This window comes from Globicephala melas, chromosome 16, assembly GCF_963455315.2.
Source record: "Globicephala melas chromosome 16, mGloMel1.2, whole genome shotgun sequence".
In the NCBI taxonomy this organism is placed as follows: Eukaryota; Metazoa; Chordata; class Mammalia; order Artiodactyla; family Delphinidae; genus Globicephala; species Globicephala melas.
The window spans coordinates 53,594,658-53,603,190 of NC_083329.1; the positions used below are offsets into that span (position 1 = coordinate 53,594,658).

Genomic DNA, 8,533 nt, shown 5'->3' on the forward strand with positions numbered 1-8,533 from the left:
GCTCACCCGGTCCCAATCCGGCCCAGGCCCTGAGCCCCAGACTCCGGCGGAGCAGCACAATCACGTGGCCCTGGCCACTGTGGGCCCCGCCTGTGCACCCCCCACCCCACAGGGAGGGCTCCCCGCCGTTGACCGAGCTGGGCAGCCAGGCTGACTCAGCCCGTCCGGGACCAGCCCGACACCTGCCCCCTTACGGTTACACACCGTGTAACCAGGAAGCCGCAGGGCCGGACCGGGAGGGGGCGAGGAACAGTCCGGGGCCTTCCGGCGGGGGCCGCGTAACCCTGCCACCGCCCCGTCCCTTGCCCCCAGCAGGCCGGGGAGCCCTCACTCACCTAGCCACTGGCCACCGGGGTGGGGGACCGCGAAGGGCGAACGGGGACGCGGGCAGCAGCGGCTCTCTCTGCGGGCGTCCCAGGCGCGGCACCTCGGACCAGCCTCGAGTTATGTGCCACTCCCGCTCTCGGGGCTCGCTGGGCACTCGGGACCCGCGAGCTGCTCAGCAGTCAGGGAGGGTCTGGAGGAGGAGCCGTTGGGCGGAAAACTCCCCTCTCCCGCCGCCCCAACGCGCCCCGGGGCGGAGCCGCGTGCGCCAGGGCGGGGCGGGCCCTAGGGGCGTGGTCTGCGCTCGGCCCCGCCCCCAGGTTAGGGCTGCCCTGGGCCCGCAGGCTGCGAGCATCCTCCCCGAGCAGGGGAAGGAAGCTAAAGGGCCTTCTGTCGCGGGAGGAGGATACAGCAGTTGCCTGGAGGTAGGCGAGGAGCCAGTTCTCCCCACCGCCTCCCGCGACCGGTCCTGCCCTGCGCCGCACTCGTGGGGAGGGGATTTACCCAAGCCCCCTCCAGCCCAGTGTACCTTACTTAGTGACTGTGTACATTAAAAAGGTGACCCTCTCTACGTTAAAAAGGTGACATAACAGTATGGAAATGGAGATGGGGGTGGGAGAGTAGCTTTGTAGTGCAGAAACCGCGACCACCTACCTTAGCCAGATGATCAAGGTCAACATCAAGAATGTTAAATCAACAGTGATAGTATGTACCGATTGTGGTCTTCCTCACAAGTATACATAATCACAGTTTAATCGTGAGAAAAACATGAGACAAATCCCAGTTCAGGGATATTTTACGGAAAACTTGACCAGTACTCCTCAAAATTGTCAAGGGCATCAAAACCAAGGAAAGTCTGAGACACACACTATCACAGCCAAGAGAAGCCTGAGGAGATGCGAAAACTAAATGTAACGTGGTATCCTGGATGGGATCCTGGAAAAAGGGCATTAGCTAAAAACTAAGGACATCTGAATAAAGTATGGAGTTTAATTAATAATAACGCATCAATATTGGCTCATTCGTTGTAGTAAAACACCATGCTAATAAAAGATAGTAATAGCAGAAACTGGAGTTTATGAGAACTCTATTTGAACTTTTTTGTAAATCTAAAACTATTCTAAAAAATAAAGTTTATTTTTTTGAAAAAAGGACACCTACGCAATATATGAATATATTTATTTATATTGATATTATATATTAAATATTTTTAAAAAACAGATTCACTCTTCATTCCCCCAGCCCACTTTTAGGCTTGGCTTTCCTACATTACGTAGATGTACTGTCTACAAAACGGTGTTGCTGTATTTTTCTGCAACGCGCTTTTTTACTCACTAGATCTTGGAGGGTCTTTGCATGCAAGCGCACCTGGATCAACTTGGTTCTTCCTTAACACTGCATAATACTAGCAGTCTTGTGCGTCACCATTCTTAATTACTTAGCTCTTTACGAAAGGACTTTTAGATTGTTGCCCGTTTGAGGCTGTTCAAAAAAAAAAAAAAAAAAAAAACTGTTGGTCCAGCTTGCGTTTTAATAGTGCAAGGAGCGGGACTGGGCCGGGTGCGGTGGGCTGCAGAGGAGGCCAGCGTGCGGGGGCTGGACGCAAGCCGTGCCCTGCGGCAGCCTTGGCCGCTACGAACCCTGGGGATCCAGTCATCTTCCGCAGCCTCTCCAACACCCCTACCTCCCCCAAGGCGCGGCTCTTTCTCGGGACTGGACTGCATTTTTTGGAGATGACTGGGCGGGGGAGGATGAAACTCAGGCCAAAGGCTCGGGAGCTGCTCGGAGGAAACGCGCCCCGGAGCTGAAGAAGAGCGGAGGGTCAGAGGCACAAGGCGTCTCTCCCAGGGTTGTTGTTACTCGGGTGGGGACGCCTGCGGCGGCACAGGAGCAGGCGCCAGTGTGAAGCCCCCGACCGAACTGGCGGCGTTCCGGGGGGCTTCTGTTACCGGGCGCTCTCTCTGGGCTGGGGGTTTCGTCCCGGAAGGTCACCTGGCACTCACCCAGCCCTTTCTTTTGCCTTAACACCCTGCACCCACGCCCTGCAGCGTTCCCTGCTGCCCCGCAGCAGCAAAAGCGAGCTTCTTTGAATGGCTCATTTTTCTCGTGGCTGAGCGAACGCTTCTTGAAATACCACTTTAAAAGATAATAAACAAATCATTTAGGGTGGAATTCCTTCTATTTGTAGCACAAACTTTTCTGCCTTGGAACTGAGACCCTCTAGGCCAGAATGGTGAATAGCTACCACTGTGCTTTTTATGACTCGGTAGGAACACCACGTGGGGGAAATGACTCTAGATTTGGTGTTTGGGTTCTGGTTCCCATTCTGACACTCGCACGCGATGCGTTCTCCAAACCTTGGTTTTCTCGCCTATAAAATTTTCAAAACAATCTATACAAATCTGGAAAGTAACCTCTGCTTCATTGTTGCTCAGGGTTGATGCAAACATCAAAAGAAGGGAAAGTAAGTGCCTTGTAAAAAGGTCAAGTGCTGTAGAGCTTTAGAGTAGTACAGTACTGTCATCTTTCTTACATCGATTCATTCAACTGACAATGGTTGAATACAGCCAGCGTGACCCAGCCAACGTGACCGGCCCTATGCTAGGTGCCACAGGAAGAGGTGCGAAAGAAAACCCCTTGGCTCTAAACACAGCTCTTCTTCAATGGAGAAAAAATTAAATTGTAAATCCCCCACACAATAGAGGCTTGCAAAAAGGATGGGTAAGTGAGACGCAGGTGAGAGACCGGAGTGCAGAAAGTCTTCTGATCAGTCTTGCCAGACTTTGCAATGAATATCCTTCTAATTTTTAAAATCATGTTAATTCTTTTTAAAAAGTTATCTATTCCTTTAATTTCTACTTTTATCTTTGTATCAATAGTTTTGTTCCTTCTACTTGCTTTGTGTCTGCTCTGCTGTTCTTTTTCTGGTTTCTAGAGTTGAATATTAGAGTTATTTATTTTCAGAATCTTTTGTTGTTGTTTTCTAATATTTATGTGAGAGCATAAATCTCCCTTTAAATCCTGCTTTAACTACATATCACAAGTTTTAATATGCCATGCTTTTGTTATGCCTTAGTTATAAATATTTTGGGTTTTTTCCCACTAGAATTTTATCCTTAATTCATGGACTATTTAGAAGTATGTTTTCCAATTTTGTTTTCAAAGTTATGGCTTTTTAAAAAATATTCTGTCATAGATTTCTAATTCTAATTCTTGGAGATGAGAGATGTGCTCTTTTTAGAATTTGTTAAGACTTTTTGTTTTCTAGTAAACAGACTTTGAATATCCCAGTTTTTGTAAATGTATATTCACTCTTTACCTGTGCAAGATTCTCTCTCTATATCTCTCCATCCACTTTGCTAATCTGGTTACTTAGATTGTTTTTATCCTGAGGTTCTTTTCTGTTCAATCCATTGATTTGTGAGACAGTTTAACATTTTCCACTTTTTTGTAGTTTGTCAACTTCTGCCTATAATTTGGTCTGATTTTGCCTTATAATTTTGAGAACACATTATTAGGTTCATACAAGTTCATAATTGTCTTATCTTTTGGTGACTATCTCCTTTTATTACTTTTCTCCTTAAAAAATTATTATGCCTGCTCTTAGTGTTGCTATCTAAGATAGTGCTTGTCTGGTATATGTGTTTTCTCTCTCTTTTTCACTCTTACTGTATTGTTCTTTAGGTTTTTCTCTTGGAAATGACATAAATTTTTTTCCACAAATGAAAAAGTAGATCTAAGTATCTGCTTTTAATTGTGAGTTTAACCAGTTTATATTGATAATGACTACAGAAATATTGGGCCTTATTTCTGCCCCTTTTTTGTTATTGTTATGTGTGTGTGTGTGTGTATGTATGTATATATATATATATGCCCTCAGGACTGATATACTAATATGCAACTAGAACCAGTTGACATAACAAATTGAAATTCTTCTGTCCTGTTTGGTAAATAGCTGTTGCCTTGAGACCTTACATTACCCCCACCCCTGACCTTCCCCTGATCTAGCAACAAAAGAGGCAGTGCTTGTCACAGGGAGGCCTTCCACGACCTCTTCCAAGTCTCTAATTGGTCAGCAGACAGGCCATACAGGTGGCTTAATATTTGAATATCATGTGACATATGCTTTCTCTTGGTTTCTTTTTTCTCTTTTCCTACCTACCTTTGGATTGTTTGAATTTTCTTTGTTTAAACAGGGGAGTGATACTAGAATTACAAATGTATGAATAAATAACTGCTTACTGGATACATTTACCAGAATATCCCTCAAAAATCACCAACTTATATGTCAAAAATGAACTAACCATCCTTCCCTCTCAACCTTATTTTCTTCTGGGTCCTATATCTCAGGTGAGCTACCACCTTCTGCCAAGGCATCCAGGCTACAGCTCTGGTAGCTACTTGATTTGCCAGAACCCCCTTCCAAGTCCTGTACATTAGGAAGATTCACCACGAAGCTGCAGGGCCCCTTGTTTCCAGGGACTCCTCATGGGAGAGGCTTAGCAATGTTTTACGCAGTCCTATGTTTTTGTGGAATTTGCAAAAGTAAGCTATTTTAGGTACAAACAGTTAAGATGGCAGCGTCTTTCTACTCTGATTTCTCCTCCATCTCAGTTCTTCTCAAGCCCCTCCCGTGAGTTGGAGTGCCCATGGGCACTTGAGGGTCTGGCTAGGGAAAGGTGAGCTGGAGATGCATTTAGTTTGGGTTTAGTAGGTTATGTTTATGTTGTTAGCAGTCACTTCTATGTGTAATTACATTACTGCTAGTCTTCCCAGTGTGGGAATAGCTTTTAGGAACACTGTTCTGATTCAGCCAGTAGAGCCAGAGATGGTATCTCAATAATAAACGTGTCCAAATAGCATCTGTTCTCAGAAGTATGTAGGTAGTAGAGGAGAAACAAGACTCTACATTTATAGAGCCAGAAATTGGTCAATGGAAAACTCTTTCAACCACTGTATGTATAAAGTTTTAAGCATGTAAGTCTATTCTCGTCCATGCCTATTTAAAACAAAAGTTCTCTTACTGTACATAAAATAACCAACAAGGACCAACTGTATAGCACAGGGAACTATACTCAATATCTTGTAATAACCTATAGTGGAAAAGAATCTGAAAAAGAATAGATATATAGTTATATTTATATAGATATATTTATATATATATATCTGAATCACTTTTCTGTACACCTGAAACTTATGCAACATTGTAAGTCAATTATGCTTCAATAAAAAGAAAAAAAAAGAAAAGTTCTTTCCTATAGAGAATATACTTGATAAGGTAACCTATACAATGATAACATACACACATATATACATACATCTTTTTTGAACAATTTCAGGGAATATATTTTATTAAACTCTTGTGTAATAAGGCACCAACTGTGGGAGTACTGCACATCGAAGCATGCCTGCGTGTGAAATGAAATGCTTCATGTATCTCACTGTATCAGATTGCATCTTAGCTTCTCTGATGTATTTCATCCTAATGAAGTCTGTAAATTCCAGAGGCATACACTAAGAAAATATTAAATTTCATGATAACTTTATATGAAATACTTACATCTACAAGGATAACACAAAACTCAATTCACCACCACAATCGGAACATTCATGTTAAACTGGAAAATACTTGTATCCATTCAAGAAGTATTTAAGATTAGACACTGTACAAGAAAACTTAAAATGCCCTGAAATCTCATAGTTCATACATGAAACTTGGTAGAAGTATTTCCAACTTTGACAATAGTTGTAAAAATTTACATGATACTACCAGCAGTATTAACTATTTGCAGCGAAAATAGCTTACTTTTACAAATTTTACAAAAACATATGACCATACTGGAAGAAGACTGAAGTCTCTTTCTAGTCTACCTAAAGAAAACCAATACTATTAGAAAACCCTCCCTGTCTGTAGATTCTTCTTCCTAAATATTTATTGCACTGACCCCCTACTCTCCACCCCCTAAGTACCACTGCCCTGGTTTCTAGGGTCTTATGATTTCTAACCTGGACTTCTGCAGGAGCTTTCTAGCTTGTCTTCCTGGCTCCAGTGTCATTCCACTCAAACCTACCCTCCAGAGTGGCACAAGACGCACATCTGACTATGCCATTCCTTTAGAACCATCTGGAGCTCTCCAGGATAAGGTTGAACCTCTTAACCTGGCACAGAAGACCATGCCCTGCCTCTCCCTTTGCAGCTTATACAGGTCCTATTTCTCTCGAAATGTCAAGTGCCTATAATCCCTGCCCCCCTCCGCTACCGTACTGTGTCGTGTGTGTCCCCATACTTTTGCTCTTGCCGTCTTCCAGCCTGCAGTGTCCTTCTCTCCCTTTTCATTAGGCTGCTCCTGTTCATTCTCCAAGATTCTGCTTAATTTTCATCTTTTCTAGAAATCCTCTGACTTCCTTCTTCATCACAGTGGACTGAGTACCTGACCCAAACTCCAGAAATGACAGGAAAGGAAAAAGTTAGTGTCCTCAAAAAAGATGACAGATGTTCAGAGAATCAGAAGTGCTGAGGAGTTTCTAAGAAACTGAAAGCAGACACAACGAGATTTAATGTTACAGCCCAGCTCATGAGCGTACATTACATAAATTCTATTTTTGATTTTTAAAATTTTAATTTTTAAATTAATTTTTACTGGAGTATAGTTGCTTTACAACTACATATATTCTTGAATGTCTACACTACAATATATACTACAAAAGTGAGAACAGCAACAAGGGCACTCCATGCCCGGAGATAGGCGAGGCGTGGAGCAAGACGGGGACAATGGAGTACTGCTGGGAAGGTTAGACAAGCATCCCCATGGGAGAAGCTAGATGAGCTGACTCCTGGAGAGCTCCCTAAATCCCACCCTTGCAAACAAGGTGGCCAAGCTCCAGGTGCAAGCTGTATTAAGGGAGTGAGAGACGCCGCAGGGCCCAGATGGATGGCAAAGCCAGGGAAGAAAGGTAGCAGCTAAGCCCCAAAGACCACCCAAAAGAGCATCCACTCGTGAGGCATCCAGCCCATTCTGCACTCTCCCTGGAAGCAACGTGGAACATACATTTGCAAAATGGTTTTCACCCCTCCTCAGAGTGGGTTATGCAAGCAGATTTCTTGCAGGAAATCTCATAGGAAAACACAAATTCATTGTCAAAAGATTAAAGGTCACTGGAGAAGCACCGACACTAGGAAAGAGTTACTGAGTATTTATACGTTGGGCACTATTCTAAATGTACCGCATGCATTTAAAAAAAAAACAAGAGAACTTTAACCCTACCAGAATCTTTTAAGGTAGAACTGTTTTTATCCCCATTTTATAAATGAGGAAACTAAACTAAGGTATAAGTGATTAAGTAACTTCCTGCAAAGTCATACAGCTTAGTGTGTGAAGCACATTTCTGTCCCCCAGGCTGTCTGCTCCAGATTCCAAGATTAAACAGAACAAATAGGACAACCAGTACTGAGCTTTGAAGTAAACATAATGAATGTTCTCAAATAAGAGAGGATAAAAAGAATCAGTTAGAGATGTTGGAAATAAAAAATACATCATTTATAATTATAGTGAAAAAAACTGCCTCAGTGGATGAGCTAAGTAGTAGAATGTGTGCAGCTGAAGAGCTCATGAGCTAAAAGATTGGACCAAGCAGTTTTCCCTGAAAATAACAGGAAGGGAAATAAATAGAAACTAGAAAAGATAATGGACATGGAAGATCGTTGCAGAAATGCCAACATCCATCCATCACATGATACAGAAAGAGAGACTGGAGTAATGGATGTCCAGTTAAGTGTGGTTGATTGGCAGCACAAGTTTATTTCCTCTTCCTCCCCAAATCCTGGAAAAAGCACAAGAGAGGAATAGCAAAGGTAAAATCCTACGAGAGCAGAGGAACAAGAGAGAAGAAAATAGTGGATGAGAATTTTTAACACATTTTTAGATGATAGAAAACATATGGAGAAGTGGTAACTAACTTGGTAGAATAGAGGAGGCTTCAACATGGGGCCCCAGAGGGAGAAAACAAGGAGAAGCCAGCTATTTTTCCCCACCCCACCCACAGGACGACAGGGGCACCAGTGGAACCCCTAGGTCACCTTCCCTATCTCCTTCAGGGAGATATAGGAGAAAGGAGACTTATTTGTCATATAAGCTGAACTGTGGGGACTGCAAAATGGTAGATGTAAGGCAATGAATTTGGGAGGAAGAGGTAAGGTACTGGGCTAAGC

General features: G+C 43.4%; 1 protein-coding gene across 1 annotated transcript in view; it reads right to left on the bottom strand.

Annotated features, from left to right (window-relative positions):
- ANXA11 (annexin A11) overlaps nt 1-582 on the bottom strand; it is a 40,352-nt gene extending 39,770 nt beyond the window's left edge. Inside the window, exon 1 of the mRNA XM_030862739.3 lies at nt 336-582. The gene's annotated coding sequence lies outside the window, so the exon portion shown is untranslated. The remainder of the gene's footprint in view (nt 1-335) is intronic.
- Between the last annotated feature and the right edge of the window lie 7,951 nt (nt 583-8,533).